Genomic DNA, 16,350 nt, shown 5'->3' on the forward strand with positions numbered 1-16,350 from the left:
CATCTACATATCACTTACAACCCACATACATTGTAACCTAGTCTACTTTACATAATGTAACATATCACTAACAACCCACTACTATACATAACCTAGTCTACTTTACATAATATAACATCTACATATCACTAACAACCCACTATTATACATTATAACCTAGTCTACTTTACATAATATAACATCTACATATCACTAACAACCCACTACTATACATTATAACCTAGTATGAATGGATCAATGATTTCCCCCTCAGATCAATCATGTCCGTTTTAGCCCTTCTGTCTACATTCTCAGATACGTTTAGAAAATAACAGACTGAAAGACAATAAATAGCCACTTTTGATTAATACAAATAAGTTTTAGACATGACCTTGTGTTGCTGCACTGTCTAGAACTACCTTAACAGACAGTGACTTATTATTATTATTGACAGTTACCATGGAGATTAAATGTCACAACTACATGTTCATGTGATGCATTAAATCACCTGGCTGTTTCTATGTCTGTTAGTAAATGTTTTATTTCTCAAAGAGATAATGAATACATGAGAACAAGAATTAGTTGTCACTGTGTTAATCACAACCAACATGCTGGATCTCTGTTTAGGGGACAGTGGTCTAAAATGAGTCTCTCCGGGAAGAGAGAGGAGGGGGGTCCTGCCTCTAAAATGAGTCTCTCTGGAGAGAGAGAGGAGGGGGGCCCTGCCTCTAAAATGAGTCTCTCTGGGGAGAGAGAGGAGGGGGGTCCTGCCTCTAAAATTAGTCTCTCTGGGAAACATGACACCAAAGCTAAGAGGTAAGATGGTAATTTTATGAATAATTTATTAAGTTTATTTCCAAAATAAATAGCTATCTTAAGATGAATGCACTTACTGTAAATCACTCTGGATAAGAGCATCTGCTAAATCAGAGGTTCTCAATCCGGGGTCTGTGGAGGTACTGCAGGGGTTCTCAATCCGGGGTCTGTGGAGGTACTGCAGGGGTTCTCAATCCGGGGTCTGTGGAGGTACTGCAGGGGTTCTCAATCCGGGGTCTGTGGAGGTACTGCAGGGGCTCTCAATCCGGGGTCTGTGGAGGTACTGCAGGGGTTCCACGGCACCCTGACTGTACTCGTTGCAATGTTAGACATTTGATAGGATTTTCACGACACGACCACTTTGCCTACTCTTAATTATTGCCTAATATAATGGAATGCACATTTTTTTAACCAATTGTGATGGTTGTTACCAGCAGAATATTGACAATATTACCGTTATATCAACACACTCTTCACACCCGTTTAACAACTCTAAATTGCTTTGGCATAGTAGGTATCAAGTCCCTTGCCAATAATGTTGCCTACAATGTTGCACACAATGTTCATATTCATTGAACACATATTACACCCTAGATGCCTTCAACTTCCCAATTTATATCCATGCACAATTTAGGATTATTATTTAACAACATGATGTTGTGCTCCAAAGGGAGAACTGGAAATAACATGATGTAGATAATTAAATAATCAGAAGAACAACGTGTTTATTATTATACACTCTTAGAACAGAAGGTTCCTTCTAGAACCAAAAAGGCTTCTCTCACTTCCTTAAAATATGAAATCAATAAAAGTGATATATATTTTGGTTCAGTGAAGAAGAACCTCTAGAGTTCTGATCAACAGAAGGTTAATGTTTAGAGGATGTGAACCCAGCAGCCTTCCAGTCATCAGATCACTTCTGGTGTATTGGTGTAGACATACTGTTGCATGTAGGTCTATATTATTAATGGATTGATCATATAGAAATATAAAACATTATTTTAACTACTACACAGCAATTACAAGTGGAACAGGAACCACTGACTAACTGCATTATTCTATAGTATTATCAAGACACCTGCTGTTAACTCTTAACTACTTAGGACAGCTGCTGTTAACTCTTAACTACTTAGGACACCTGCTGTTAACTCTTAACTACTTAGGACACCTGCTGTTAACTCTTAACTACTTAGGACAGCTGCAGTTAACTCTTAACTACTTAGGACAGCTGCTGTTAACTCGTAATACTTAGGACACCTGCTGTTAACTCTTAACTACTTAGTACACCTGCTGTTAACTCTTAACTACTTAGGACACCTGCTGTTAACTCTTAACTACTTAGGACACCTGCTGTTAACTCTTAACTACTTAGGACAGCTCACCAGGTGTCCTAAATATCTGCCGACTAGGTGGGACTAGAGACTTCATGCATAGTTACCCACCCACTTATACCAATAAGTGTAAAATGTCTTCATTCTCAGCACTTATACGATAAATTTTCTCCTGTGAGACACTTTGTGTGTATGGACCCAGATCTCAACATATTGTTATAAAAAGACATAGAATGTTTGTTTTACAAAATAATAAAAAATGAATATTACTAATGTAACCCACTGTAAAGACTGGGTTTAGTTGATTGTGTTGCACTGATCATGTCTGCGTTCTGGAACTGTCTGCGTCCCCGTACAGAACTGTCCGCGTCCCCGTACAGAACTGTCCGCGTCCCCGTACAGAACTGTCTGCGTCCCCGTACAGAACTGTCCGCGTCCCCGTACAGAACTGTCCTCGTCCCCGTACAGAACTGTCCGCATCCCCGTACAGAACTCTCCGCGTCCACATGCGGTGTGGCACCAAGTGTAATAGTATAACACTTGGCGACTCTGCGCGTAACCGTCCCCTCTACCGGGCGTGATCAACAACAGACCCACTTAGCATCGAATAATTTTGCACGCCCAATTTTTCAGTTTTTGATTTGTTAAAAAAGTTTGAAATATCCAATAAATGTCGTTCCACTTCATGATTGTGTCCCACTTGTTGTTGATTCTTCACAAAAAAATACAGTTTTATATCTTTATGTTTGAAGCCTGAAATGTTTTATTTATTTTACCTTTATTTATTAACCAGGCAAGTCAGTTAAGAACAAATTCTTATTTTCAATGACGGCCTGGGAACAGTGGGTTAACTGCCTGTTCAGGGGCAGAACGAACATCAGCTCGGGGGTTTGAACTCGCAACCTTCCGGTTACTAGTCCAACGCTCTAACCACTAGGCTACCCTGCCTAATGTGGCAAAAGGTCGCAAAGTTCAAGGGGGCCGAATACTTTCGCAAGGCACTGTAACTTCTTTAACCTGTCTACGATACTGGTTCCCAATTGGGAATCAACCCTCCCACGTTCAGCTGAAACGGTGGCGCATGGAACGCAAAAATATTCTTAAAAATATTTAACCTCCACACATTAACAAGTCCAATAGCTCAAATGAAAGATAAACATCTTGTTCATCTAGCCAGCAAGTCAGATTTCTAAAATGTTTTACGGCGAAAACATAGCACATATATATGTAAAACCACCACCAGACACAGCTCATTTCAATAGCCAAAACATGCAATCAACAAACGCAGGATTAAAAAATAAATCGCTCACTAACCTTTTGAAAATCTTCATCAGATGACAGTAATATGACAGATTACACAGTACATATTTTTTTTTTTCAATAATATGCCATTTATATCCATAAATGTCCATTTACAGTGAGTTCACCTTCAGAAATTACTCAAAAATGCCCGCAGGAAATCTATGTAGCGCGGCAAGATAACGTAAATAGACATCATAAACTTTGACTAAATATACATGTTCTACATATAGTTAGAAAGATACACTGCTTCTTTATGCAACCGCTGTGTTAGATTTATTTTTAACGTTACAGAAATCGCACACTATTCCATATGCTGAGACAGCGCTCAGTTCCAAGCTACATTTCCACGTAATGTTGGAGTCAACAGAAACACAGATTTAAGCATAAATATTCCCTTACCTTCGATGGTCTTCGTTCAGAATGTTCTGGAAGGCTTCATACTTACCCAATACATCGTTTGGTTTCAAGTCTTGCGTCTTTGTATTAGCTACTGCTAATAACATCAGCTGAAATGCACCCAAAACGTCCTCTGGTCCGGATAAGTTGCGCATCAAAACTTCAAAATTACACATTATATGTCGACTAAACAGGTCAAACTAAGTGCAGAAGCAAGCTTTATGATGTTTTAGACGTGCAAAACAAACTTCAATTCAATCGGCCATCGTCTGCCCTTCTCTTGAGCGCTGGAAACAAAGGAATGGCTGGGACCAATTCGCGCCCATACGCACAGCCTATTCTCTCGTGGCACGCACTAATTTCACTCCCATAGGGTCAATTCTAGCGGGATTTGAACGGTTTGAAGCTCTAATGAAAGAGGACATCTAGCGGAAGAGATAGAAAGTGTCCCCAGAATCATAGCTGGTTGGGAAGGGTGGGGGCCATGACGTGAAAGTTGCTCCAACTTTCATGGCCACAAAAACTAGTTTGGAAGAATGCCTGCCCTGTGAGTTCTGCTATACTTACAGACATAATTCCAACGGTTTTAGAATCTTTAGAGTGTTTTCTATCCAATACTTATTTTTATTTGCATATATTAGCAATTTTTGACAGATTTTTTTTCCAGTTTACTAGGGGTACCCAATCTCTCCAAAGGGGGCGTATGTCTGCCATATCCTTAACAGGTTTTAAACAATAAAAGCAAATTTATGAACATTTCTGAAAATGGATGAATAGCTTTTTGGAATGAAACTCTTGTTTCCCCATCTGAGCTCAGAGTAGATGAGAGATGTAATGTTTGTCTCTGTTGTGTTGAAGACCAATCAAGCAGGAGAGACCAGCCTCCCCTGTTCCCAGCTGTGTGTACATGAAGAGTGACTGGTCTATGATGCAACCTATATCCTTTAGAAAGGGAGACTTTTCTACTGAACAAAGGTAAGAAGAACTCATGGGTCCTGGTCAGTGAGTTAAACAACACTGTCGCTAGTCATTCCTCCTCTCCCATTTTCCCATTTTTTGTTGTTGTTTTCATAATCCATAGGCTTTTCCTTTTGTCCATTTTCATAGTCCTAAAACAATATTAAACAAACACAACATTCCCTCCCTGTGTGTGTGTGTGTGTGTCTGTGTGTGTGTGTGTCTGTGTCTGTGTGTGTGTGTGTGTGAGAGAGAGCTCCCTGGATGAGGAGATGTAATCTCATGTTTTGTCCACAGAAACCAACAGGAGAGATCAGAGTCAGAGATTCTCAGTGGTCAGTCTTCCCAGAGTCATCAAACAGACCTGGCCTCCATATTCAGTGTATGTGGTCCTGTTATGTACATCTGTTTTTGTTTACCTAAAGAAAAGTTGATCTGTCAATCATTCATTAATGTGTTAATGAGAAAGCATTTGTCTCTTGCTTAACTCATTTACTTAATTTATTCCAGATGCTTGAAGAGAAAATTATGACATTTGTGAAGAACGAGCTGAAGATGTTCAAGAGGATTCTTAGTGCAGAACTCCCAGAAGGCTTTGCGAGTCAGAAGCAGAAAAAGGAAGTGGTGGATGCTGAAGATGAGAAGCAGGAGAGCAGTGCCAGAGAGGGGGCTCTGAAGATCACACTGCACGTCCTGAGGAAAATGAACCAGAAGGAGCTTGCTGACACACTGGAGAAAAGTAAGGTCTGTCTACCTCATGATGAATGCTGTTTTATAACATTTAAAAGCTGTAGCTAAAGTACAGCTAAAGTAGCTGTGTAACTCAATGATATTGTAGCAGCCTTAACTAGAGGTCGACCGATTATGATTTTTCAACACAGATACCGATACCGATTATTGGACGACCAAAAAAGCCGATGCCGATTAATCGGCCAATTTAAAAAAAATAAAAAAAAAAGACAATTACAACTAAATGAACACTTATTTAACTTAATATAATACATCAATAAAATCAATTTAGCCTGAAATAAATAATGAAACATGTTCAATTTGGTTTAAATAATGCAAAAACAAAGTGTTGGAGAAGAAAGTAAAAGTGCAATATGTGCTATGTAAGAAAGCTAACGTTTCAGTTCCTTGCTCAGAACATGAGAACATATGAAAGCTGGTGGTTCCTTTTAACATGAGTCTTCAATATTCCCAGGTAAGAAGTTTTAGGTTGTAGTTATTATAGGACTATTTCCCTCTATACCATTTGTATTTCATTAATTATTGGATGTTCTTATAGGCACTTTAGTATTGCCAGTGTACAGTATAGCTTCCGTCCCTCTCCTCGCTCCTCCCTGTGCTCGAACCAGGAACACAACGACAACAGCCACCCCCGAAGCAGCATTTCCCATGCAGAGCAAGGGAAACAACCACTCCAAGGCTCAAAGCGAGTTACGTTTGAAACGCTATTAGCGCGCGCTAACTAGCTAGCCATTTCACTTCGGTGACACCAGCCTCATCTCAGGAGTTGATTGACTTGAAGTCATAAACAGCGCAATGCTTGATACTTGTATACTTGTATGCTCAGTCAGATTATATATATTATCTAGCATGACACGCTAGATAATATCTAGTAATATCATCAACCATGTGGAGTTAACTAGTGATTATGATTGATTGATTGTTTTTTATGAGATAAGTTTAATGCTAGCTAGCAATTTACTGCGTTCGCGTAAGAGGGAGCTGTGTAACTCAATGATATTGTAGCAGCCTTAACACAACACCTCATCAAGTAGCAGCAGGGATGTGTTGTGGTGATTCATTTAGAGAGAGAGAGAGACAACATTAATAATACCATCAATAATATGATCAGTCACACCAGTCTGTAATGCATTATGACAACATTTACACATTTATACAGTCAGTTGAGAGAATAAATTGTTATAATTTAAAACTTTATAACAGTCCTATTATACAGTAGACATTAAAACATATGTAATATTAATATCCTCTGTGTTATTTCTTCATTCAGATGAGCTAGCTGTGATTTGCCAACGTGAACTCAAATCTAATCTAAAGAAGAAGTTTCAATGTGTATTTGAGGGGATCGCTAAACAAGGAAACCCAACACTTCTCAATAAGATCTACACAGAGCTCTACATCACAGAGGGTGGAACAGGAGAGGTCAATAATGAACATGAGCTGAGACAGATTGAGACAACAACCAGGAAACAAGCAAGACCAGAGACTGCAATCAAATGTAACGACATCTTCAAACCCTCAAATGGACAAGACAAACGTATCAGAACTGTGCTGACAAAGGGAGTCGCTGGCATTGGAAAAACAGTCTCTGTGCAGAAGTTCATTCTGGACTGGGCTGAAGGAAAAGCAAATCAGGATGTCCAATTTGTATTTTCATTCCCTTTTCGGGAGCTGAATTTGATGACAGAGGACAAACACACTTTCATTGAACTTCTTAATCACTTCTCAATGGAAACGAAACAATCAGGAATCTCCATCTACAACAAGTACAAAGTTCTGTTCATCTTTGATGGTCTGGATGAGTGCCGACTGCCCCTAGACTTCCAGAAGAACAAGATCTGTTGGGACGTCACAGAGTCAACCTCAGTGGATGTTCTGCTGACAAATCTCATCAAGGGAAATCTGCTTCCCTCTGCTCTCCTCTGGATAACTACCCGACCTGCAGCAGCCAATAAGATCCCTTCAGCGTGTGTTGACCAGGTAACAGAGGTACGAGGGTTCAATGACCCACAGAAGGAGGAGTACTTCAGGAAGAGATTCAGTGATGACGACCTGGCCAGCAGAATCATCTCACACATAAAGACATCAAGGAGCCTCCACATCATGTGCCACATTCCAGTCTTCTGTTGGATTTCTGCAACAGTCCTTGAACACATGCTGAAACATAAGAGAGAAGAGATGCCCAAGACCCTGACTGAGATGTACACACACCTTGTGGTGTTTCATACCAAACAGAAGAATGAAAAGTATCTTGGGAAAGAAGAGACAGAGGGAAATAAAGAGAGCATTCTGTCACTCGGAAAACTGGCTTTTCAACATCTTGTGAATGGCAATCTGATTTTCTATGAAGAAGACCTGAAAGAGGCTGGCATTGATGTCAATGAAGCCTCAGTGTACTCAGGATTGTGCACACAGCTCTTTAAAGAGGAATGTGGGCTGTACCAGGACAAGGTGTACTGCTTTGTTCATCTGAGCATTCAGGAGTTTCTGGCTGCTGTATATGTGTTCCTCTCTTTCATCAACAACAATGAGAATCTCATGGATGAACTGCAAACAAACGACGAGTCTGAAGTTGCTTTCTACAAGAGTGCTGTGGATAAAGCCTTACAAAGTGAGACAGGAAACCTGGACCTTTTCCTCCGCTTCCTTCTGGGCCTCTCACTGGAGTCCAATCAGAAGCACTTACGAGGTCTACTGACAAAGACAAGAAGCAGCTCACAGAGCCATGAAGAAACAGTCAAGTACATAAAGGAGAAGATCAGGGAGAATCCCTCTCCAGAGAGGAGCATCAATCTGTTCCACTGTCTGAATGAACTGAATGACCATTCTCTAGTGGAGGAGATCCAATGCTACCTGAGATCAGGAAGTCTCTCAGAAGCTAAACTGTCACCTGCACAGTGGTCAGCTCTGGTCTTTGTGTTGCTGACTTCAGAAAAGGATCTGGATGTGTTTGACCTGATGAAATTCTCCAGATCAGAGGAAGGTCTTCTGAGGCTGCTGCCAGTGGTCAAAGCCTCCAGAGTTGTTCTGTGAGTAAATACAATGACATATAAGAACTAATCATCAGGAAGAAATATTCAGTTTAGAGAAATGTTATTTAATATGTATATAATATTATGTTGAAAAACACATTGAATAAATGCTTTGATTTTCACATTAGTATAACATTATGACCATACAATTCTAGGAGATGGAAGATGAATCTATATGTTTGAGAGTGTTAGAGTTGCGTAAATTCGAATCTGGTATCAGGATAAATATAACAATGAGTCACCGATTTTATTCTATGTATTTTTTATTAGCTAAGTAATAAATGGCAAATGCAACTTTCGTATATACGGGCTCACTGTAATACCACGCAGGGCAAAACAGGGAACTGACAAGATTTATGTAAACAGTGTTCTTATAGTGTGATAGACATTGTTCCAACCCATCTGTTGGCCTATCACAGTAGAGGCTGGGCGTGGTTTAAACTTGCTCAGCTTATCGCAGGCATTCAGGCGGGTCCCCGTCTCTTGGCGCTTCTTGGAGTCCTCCCTTCGTCGATGTATAGATCCTTACTGTTCTGGTATCGCAGCCTAGTTAGAACAGTTGCTCAGTTCCTGCTATTGTGTTGTTCAGTATTTTTCCATCTCAGTTAAACCTCGTGATGACCACCCCTCCCTGTCACAACTTTGTAAGATACAGCAAGTCACACCATGTGCTCAATATTTTTACATACAAACACAAGGACAAAGCATCTGCTGGGCTGTTATCTACAGTTTTGCAACATGCAGGTCACACCATGTTACTCAGTTCTTGTCACACACACAAACAGGCAAGTAGCAAGCAGTTGTTTAATCTCATAATGATGCTCCAGTGCACAAATGCAGACACCTCACACAGCCAACATCAGAAAATATTTAATCATATATATGGTAATGGCTATAATGTAAAACACAGAATCCCACAAGAGAATAAACCAAATGTATCTGCCATTGTCCTACACTACTGGTGTTAAATAACATCATGAAGTCCTGATGATCTCTTTGTCAGGCTGTCAGACTGTGGAGTCACAGAGGAAGGCTGTGCTTCTCTGGTCTCAGCTCTGGAGTCAAACCCCTCACACCTGAGAGAGCTGGATCTGAGTAACAATGACCTGAAGGATTCAGGAGTGAAGCTGCTCTCTGCTGGACTGGGGAATCCTCACTGTAAACTGGAGACTCTGAGGTCAGTATTTCTGTAGTTGGTCAACAAGTGATAACTGTTCACCAGATCCACATGTGTTTACCAGACACACACAGTCCACACCATATGTGTTTGGACAGTGAAGCTTACAGTTTTAAATGTGGTGCTATGCTCCAGCATTTTGGATTTGAGATAGAATGTTTCATATCAGGCAACATTACAGAATGTCACCTTTTAATTGAGAGGATTTTCATAAATGTTTTACTGTTTAGAAATTAAAGCCCTTCAAGCATGTACAGTGGCTTGGCAAAGTTTCCTTTGTTTTCTTACAACCTGGAATTAAAATAGATGTTTTGGTTTGTATCATTTGATTTACACAACATGGCAACCACTTTGAAAATGCAAAAAAAAAAAATATTACCCCCCCAAAGTCAATACTTTGTAGATCCACCTTTTGCAGCAATTTACAGCTGTAAGTCTCTTGTGGTATGTCTCTATACGCTTTCAAATCTAGCCACTGGGATGTTTGAGCATTTTTCAAGGCAAAACTGCTCCAGCTCTTTCAAGTTGGATGGGTTCCACTGGTGTACAGCAATCTGTAAGTCATTCCACAGATTCTCAATTGGATTGAGGTCTGTGCTTTGACTTGACCATTACAAGACATTTACATTTTTCCCACTCAAGTGTTTCTTTAGCAGTCTCAAATCTCTGGAAGACTGAAACAGGTTTCCCTCAAGAATTTCCCTGTATTTAGCGCCATCCATCATTCCTTCAATTCTGACCAGTTTCCCAGTCCCTGCCGATGAAAAACATCCCCACAGCATGATGCTGCCACCACCATGCTTCTCTGTGGGGATGGGGTTCTCGGGGTGATGAGAGGTGTTGGGTTTGCGCCAGACATAGCATTTTCCTTGATGGCCAAAAAGCTACATTTCTGTCTCATCTGACCAGAGTACCTTATTCAATATGTTTGGGGAGTCTGCCACATGCCTTTGGTTAACACCAAACGTGTTTGCTTATTTTTTTCTTCAAGCAATGGCTTTTTTCTGGCCACTCTTCCTTAAAGCCTAGCTCTGTGGAGTGTACAGCTTAAAGTGGTCCTATGGACAGATACTGCTGTGGAGCTATGCAGCTCCTTCAGGGTTATCGTTGGTCTCTTTGTTGCCTCTGATTAATGCCCTCCTTGCCTGGTCAGGGAGTTTTGGTGGGCGGCCCTCTCTTGGCAGGTTTGTTGTGGTGCCATGTTCTTTCCATTTTTTAATAATAGATTTAATGGTGCTCCGTGGGATTTTAAAAGTTTCAGATATTTTTTTATAACCCTGATCTGAACTTCTCCACAACTCTGTCCCTGACCTGTTTGGAGAGCTCCTTGGTCTTCATGGTGTCCCTTGCATAGTGGTGTTGTAGACTCTGGGGCCTTGCAGAACAGTGAGATCATGTGACAGATCATGCCAGATTATGTGACACTTAGATTGCACACAGGTGGACTTTATTTAACTAATTATGTGACTTCTGGAGGTAATTGGTTGGACCAGATCTTATTTAGGGGCTTCATAGTAAAGGGGGTGAATACATATGTACATACCAGTTTTCTGTTTAATTTTTTTAAACAAGTCTTTTTTTAATTTCTCTTGACCAATTTGGACTATTTTGTGTTTGTCCATGAATTCCACATGTAAATTTAAATGACATGTAACAAAATAGGAACACCACCAAGGGGGATGATTGACATTCGCAAGGCACTGTAGTTCTCCCATTTGAAGAGGTCTTCATTATTTGGACAAATTCAATTATATTGTATTAAAGTAGTCATACATTTAGTATTTGGTCCCATATTCCATGCCTGCAGTGATTACATCAAGCTTGTGATTCTACTAACTTGTTGAATTCATTTGCAGTTTATCTTGGTTGTGTTTTGGATGTTTTTCCTAATAGAAACTGAATGGTGAATAATGTCCTGTCATTTTGGAGTCACTTCACTTGTATTGTCAGTAAGAATAGAATATGTTTCTGAACACTTCTACATTCATCATGTGGATGCTACTAATATTATGAATAATCAGGAATGAATCGTGAATAATGATGAATGAGAAAGTTACAGAGGCACAAAGATCAGACCCCCTCTGTTATTGGTAATGGTGAGAGGTTAGCATGTTTTGTTGTAGCCTCTGTTATTGGTAATGGTGAGAGGTTAGCGTGTTTTGTTGTAGCCTCTGTTATTGGTAATGGTGAGAGGTTAGCATGTTTTGTTGTAGCCTCTGTTATTGGTAATGGTGAGAGGTTAGCATGTTTTGTTGTATCCTCTGTTATTGGTAATGGTGAGAGGTTAGTATGTTTTGTTGTAGCCTCTGTATCTTTCTCACTCAATATTATTCATGATTCATTCATGATCTTTCTCAATCATGACAGTCACATACAGTGCTTTCATTTCTAAACAGTGAAACAGATATGTATTAAAATATCCTAAAATTAAAGGTGAAATTATATACTGTCACCTCATATGAAACATTTGATCTCAAATCCAAAATGTTGGAGTATAGAGACACATTTCAAATGTTAGCTTCACTGTCTAAATAGATATGGTGTGGACTGTATACTCAATACAATCTAAATCTGATACCTCACTGTCTAAATAGATATGGTGTGGACTGTTTACTCAATACAATCTAAATCTGATACCTCACTGTCTAAATAGATATGGTGTGGACTGTATACTCAATACAATCTAAATCTGATACCTCACTGTCTGTCTTCTGACTGATACTGCTTTTTAAATTGGTCTGGTCAGTCTACTCAAATATTTGTACAATACATTTTTCTATCTGCAGGCAATATTTTGATCATTTGTCATTTCTAATAATGATATATTCATTTATTCATGAATAGATATGGGAGGTTTCAGGACACTGATGTATCTGAAAATGTTGAAAAAAATAAACTGCCACTATTTTCACCACCAAAGAATAGCAGTGTGATTTTAATATGATTTGACTCTTTGCAGGCTGTCAGGCTGTCTAGTCACAGAGGAAGGCTGTGCTTCTCTGGTCTCAGCTCTGAGGTCAAACCCCTCACACCTGAGAGAGCTGGACCTGAGCTACAATCACCCAGGAGACTCAGGAGTCAGACTGCTCTCTGCTGGACTGGAGGATCCACACTGCAGACTGGAGAAACTCAAGTATGTAGAGGGTTTATGTCAATGTTCATATCAGACATGTTGGACTTATCAGGCTAGTTAAGACAAACATTCTTACCACCACTTGGACAAAGTTACATGCTGACTGTTTGTGTGTCCTGTGTGTGTGTAACATAACTTATGCAAATCATATTAGTGAAAAAGTACCAGTGAGAAAAAAAAACCATAGACAACTAAATGACTGTCAAACATCAGGGTTTATTTTTGAACACACGGTAAAGGGGGAGGGAAAAGGGTCTGAGCTGGACCCAGGAAATAAACAATTATCCCAGAACACCCCCAAACTAGACTAGCCTACTACAATACAGCTAACTAACCAACAAAAAACACCCCTAAACTAGACTAGCCTACTTCAATACAGCTAACTAACTAACCAAAAACACCCCTAAACTAGACTAGCCTACTTCAATACAGCTAACTAACTAACCAAAAACACCCCTAAACTAGACTAGCCTACTTCAATACAGCTAACTAACCAACCAAAAACACCCCCAAACTAGACTAGCCTACTTCAATACAGCTAACTAACTAACCAAAAACACCCCTAAACTAGACTAGCCTACTTCAATACAGCTAACTAACTAACCAAAAACACCCCTAAACTAGACTAGCCTACTTCAATACAGCTAACTAACTAACCAAAAACACCCCTAAACTAGACTAGCCTACTTCAATACAGCTAACTAACTAACCAAAAACACCCCTAAACTAGACTAGCCTACTTCAATACAGCTAACTAACCAACCAAAAACACCCCTAAACTAGACTAGCCTACTTCAATACAGCTAACTAACTAACCAAAAACACCCCTAAACTAGACTAGCCTACTTCAATACAGCTAACTAACTAACTAAAAACACCCCTAAACTAGACTAGCCTACTTCAATACAGCTAACTAACTAACCAAAAACACCCCTAAACTAGACTAGCCTACTTCAATACAGCTAACTAACTAACCAAAAACACCCCTAAACTAGACTAGCCTACTTCAATACAGCTAACTAACTAACCAAAAACACCCCTAAACTAGACTGGCCTACTTCAATACAGCTAACTAACCAACCAAAAACACCCCTAAACTAGACTAGCCTACTTCAATACAGCTAACTAACTAACCAAAAACACCCCTAAACTAGACTAGCCTACTTCAATACAGCTAACTAACTAACTAAAAACACCCCTAAACTAGACTAGCCTACTTCAATACAGCTAACTAACTAACCAAAAACACCCCTAAACTAGACTAGCCTACTTCAATACAGCTAACTAACTAACCAAAAACACCCCTAAACTAGACTAGCCTACTTCAATACAGCTAACTAACTAACCAAAAACACCCCTAAACTAGACTAGCCTACTTCAATACAGCTAACTAACTAACCAAAAACACCCCTAAACTAGACTAGCCTACTTCAATACAGCTAACTAACTAACCAAAAACACCCCTAAACTAGACTAGCCTACTTCAATACAGCTAACTAACTAACCAAAAACACCCCTAAACTAGACTAGCCTACTTCAATACAGCTAACTAACTAACTAAAAACACCCCTAAACTAGACTAGCCTACTTCAATACAGCTAACTAACTAACCAAAAACACCCCTAAACTAGACTAGCCTACTTCAATACAGCTAACTAACTAACCAAAAAAAACCTAAACTAGACTAGCCTACTTCAATACAGCTAACTAACCAACCAAAAACACCCCTAAACTAGACTAGCCTACTTCAATACAGCTAACTAACTAACCAAAAACACCCCTAAACTAGACTAGCCTACTTCAATACAGCTAACTAACTAACCAAAAACACCTCTAAACTAGACTAGCCTACTTCAATACAGCTAACTAACTAACCAAAAACACCCCTAAACTAGACTAGCCTACTTCAATACAGCTAACTAACCAACCAAAAACACCCCTAAACTAGACTAGCCTACTTCAATACAGCTAACTAACTAACCAAAAACACCCCTAAACTAGACTAGCCTACTTCAATACAGCTAACTAACTAACCAAAAACACCCCTAAACTAGACTAGCCTACTTCAATACAGCTAACTAACTAACCAAAAACACCCCTAAACTAGACTAGCCTACTTCAATACAGCTAACTAACCAACCAAAAACACCCCTAAACTAGACTAGCCTACTTCAATACAGCTAACTAACTAACCAAAAACACCCCTAAACTAGACTAGCCTACTTCAATACAGCTAACTAACTAACCAAAAACACCACTAAACTAGACTGGCCTACTTCAATACAGCTAACTAACCAACCAAAAACACCCCTAAACTAGACTAGCCTACTTCAATACAGCTAACTAACTAACCAAAAACACCCCTAAACTAGACTAGCCTACTTCAATACAGCTAACTAACTAACTAAAAACACCCCTAAACTAGACTAGCCTACTTCAATACAGCTAACTAACTAACCAAAAACACCCCTAAACTAGACTAGCCTACTTCAATACAGCTAACTAACTAACCAAAAACACCCCTAAACTAGACTAGCCTACTTCAATACAGCTAACTAACTAACCAAAAACACCCCTAAACTAGACTAGCCTACTTCAATACAGCTAACTAACTAACCAAAAACACCCCTAAACTAGACTAGCCTACTTCAATACAGCTAACTAACTAACCAAAAACACCCCTAAACTAGACTAGGTTACTTCAATACAGCTAACTAACTAACTAAAAACACCCCTAAACTAGACTAGCCTACTTCAATACAGCTAACTAACTAACCAAAAACACCCCTAAACTAGACTAGCCTACTTCAATACAGCTAACTAACTAACCAAAAACACCCCTAAACTAGACTAGCCTACTTCAATACAGCTAACTAACTAACCAAAAACACCCCTAAACTAGACTAGCCTACTTCAATACAGCTAACTAACTAACCAAAAACACCCCTAAACTAGACTAGCCTACTTCAATACAGCTAACTAACTAACTAAAAACACCCCTAAACTAGACTAGCCTACTTCAATACAGCTAACTAACTAACCAAAAACACCCCTAAACTAGACTAGCCTACTTCAATACAGCTAACTAACTAACCAAAAAAAAACCTAAACTAGACTAGCCTACTTCAATACAGCTAACTAACCAACCAAAAACACCCCTAAACTAGACTAGCCTACTTCAATACAGCTAACTAACTAACCAAAAACACCCCTAAACTAGACTAGCCTACTTCAATACAGCTAACTAACTAACCCAAAACACCCCTAAACTAGACTAGTCTACTGCTATACAGCTAACTAACTACCCAAAAACACCCCTAAACTAGACTAGTCTGCTACTATACAGCTAACTAACTAACCAAAAACACCCCTAAACTAGACTAGTCTACTACTATACAGCTAACTAACTTACTAAAAACACCCCTAAACTAGACTAGCCTACTTCAATACAGCTAACTAACTAACCAAAAACACCCC

General features: G+C 39.4%; 1 protein-coding gene and 1 pseudogene across 1 annotated transcript in view; one reads left to right on the forward strand and one right to left on the reverse strand.

The window, feature by feature from the left end:
* Window positions 1-16,350, forward strand: part of LOC118938461 — a 942,996-nt pseudogene that overhangs the window by 717,985 nt on the left and 208,661 nt on the right.
* LOC110515071 (NACHT, LRR and PYD domains-containing protein 3-like) overlaps window positions 1-16,350 on the reverse strand; it is a 390,541-nt gene that overhangs the window by 258,085 nt on the left and 116,106 nt on the right. The gene's annotated exons all lie outside the window — the stretch shown is intronic.

The sequence above is a fragment of the Oncorhynchus mykiss genome, chromosome 13 (genome assembly GCF_013265735.2).
Source record: "Oncorhynchus mykiss isolate Arlee chromosome 13, USDA_OmykA_1.1, whole genome shotgun sequence".
NCBI lineage: Eukaryota > Metazoa > Chordata > Actinopteri > Salmoniformes > Salmonidae > Oncorhynchus > Oncorhynchus mykiss.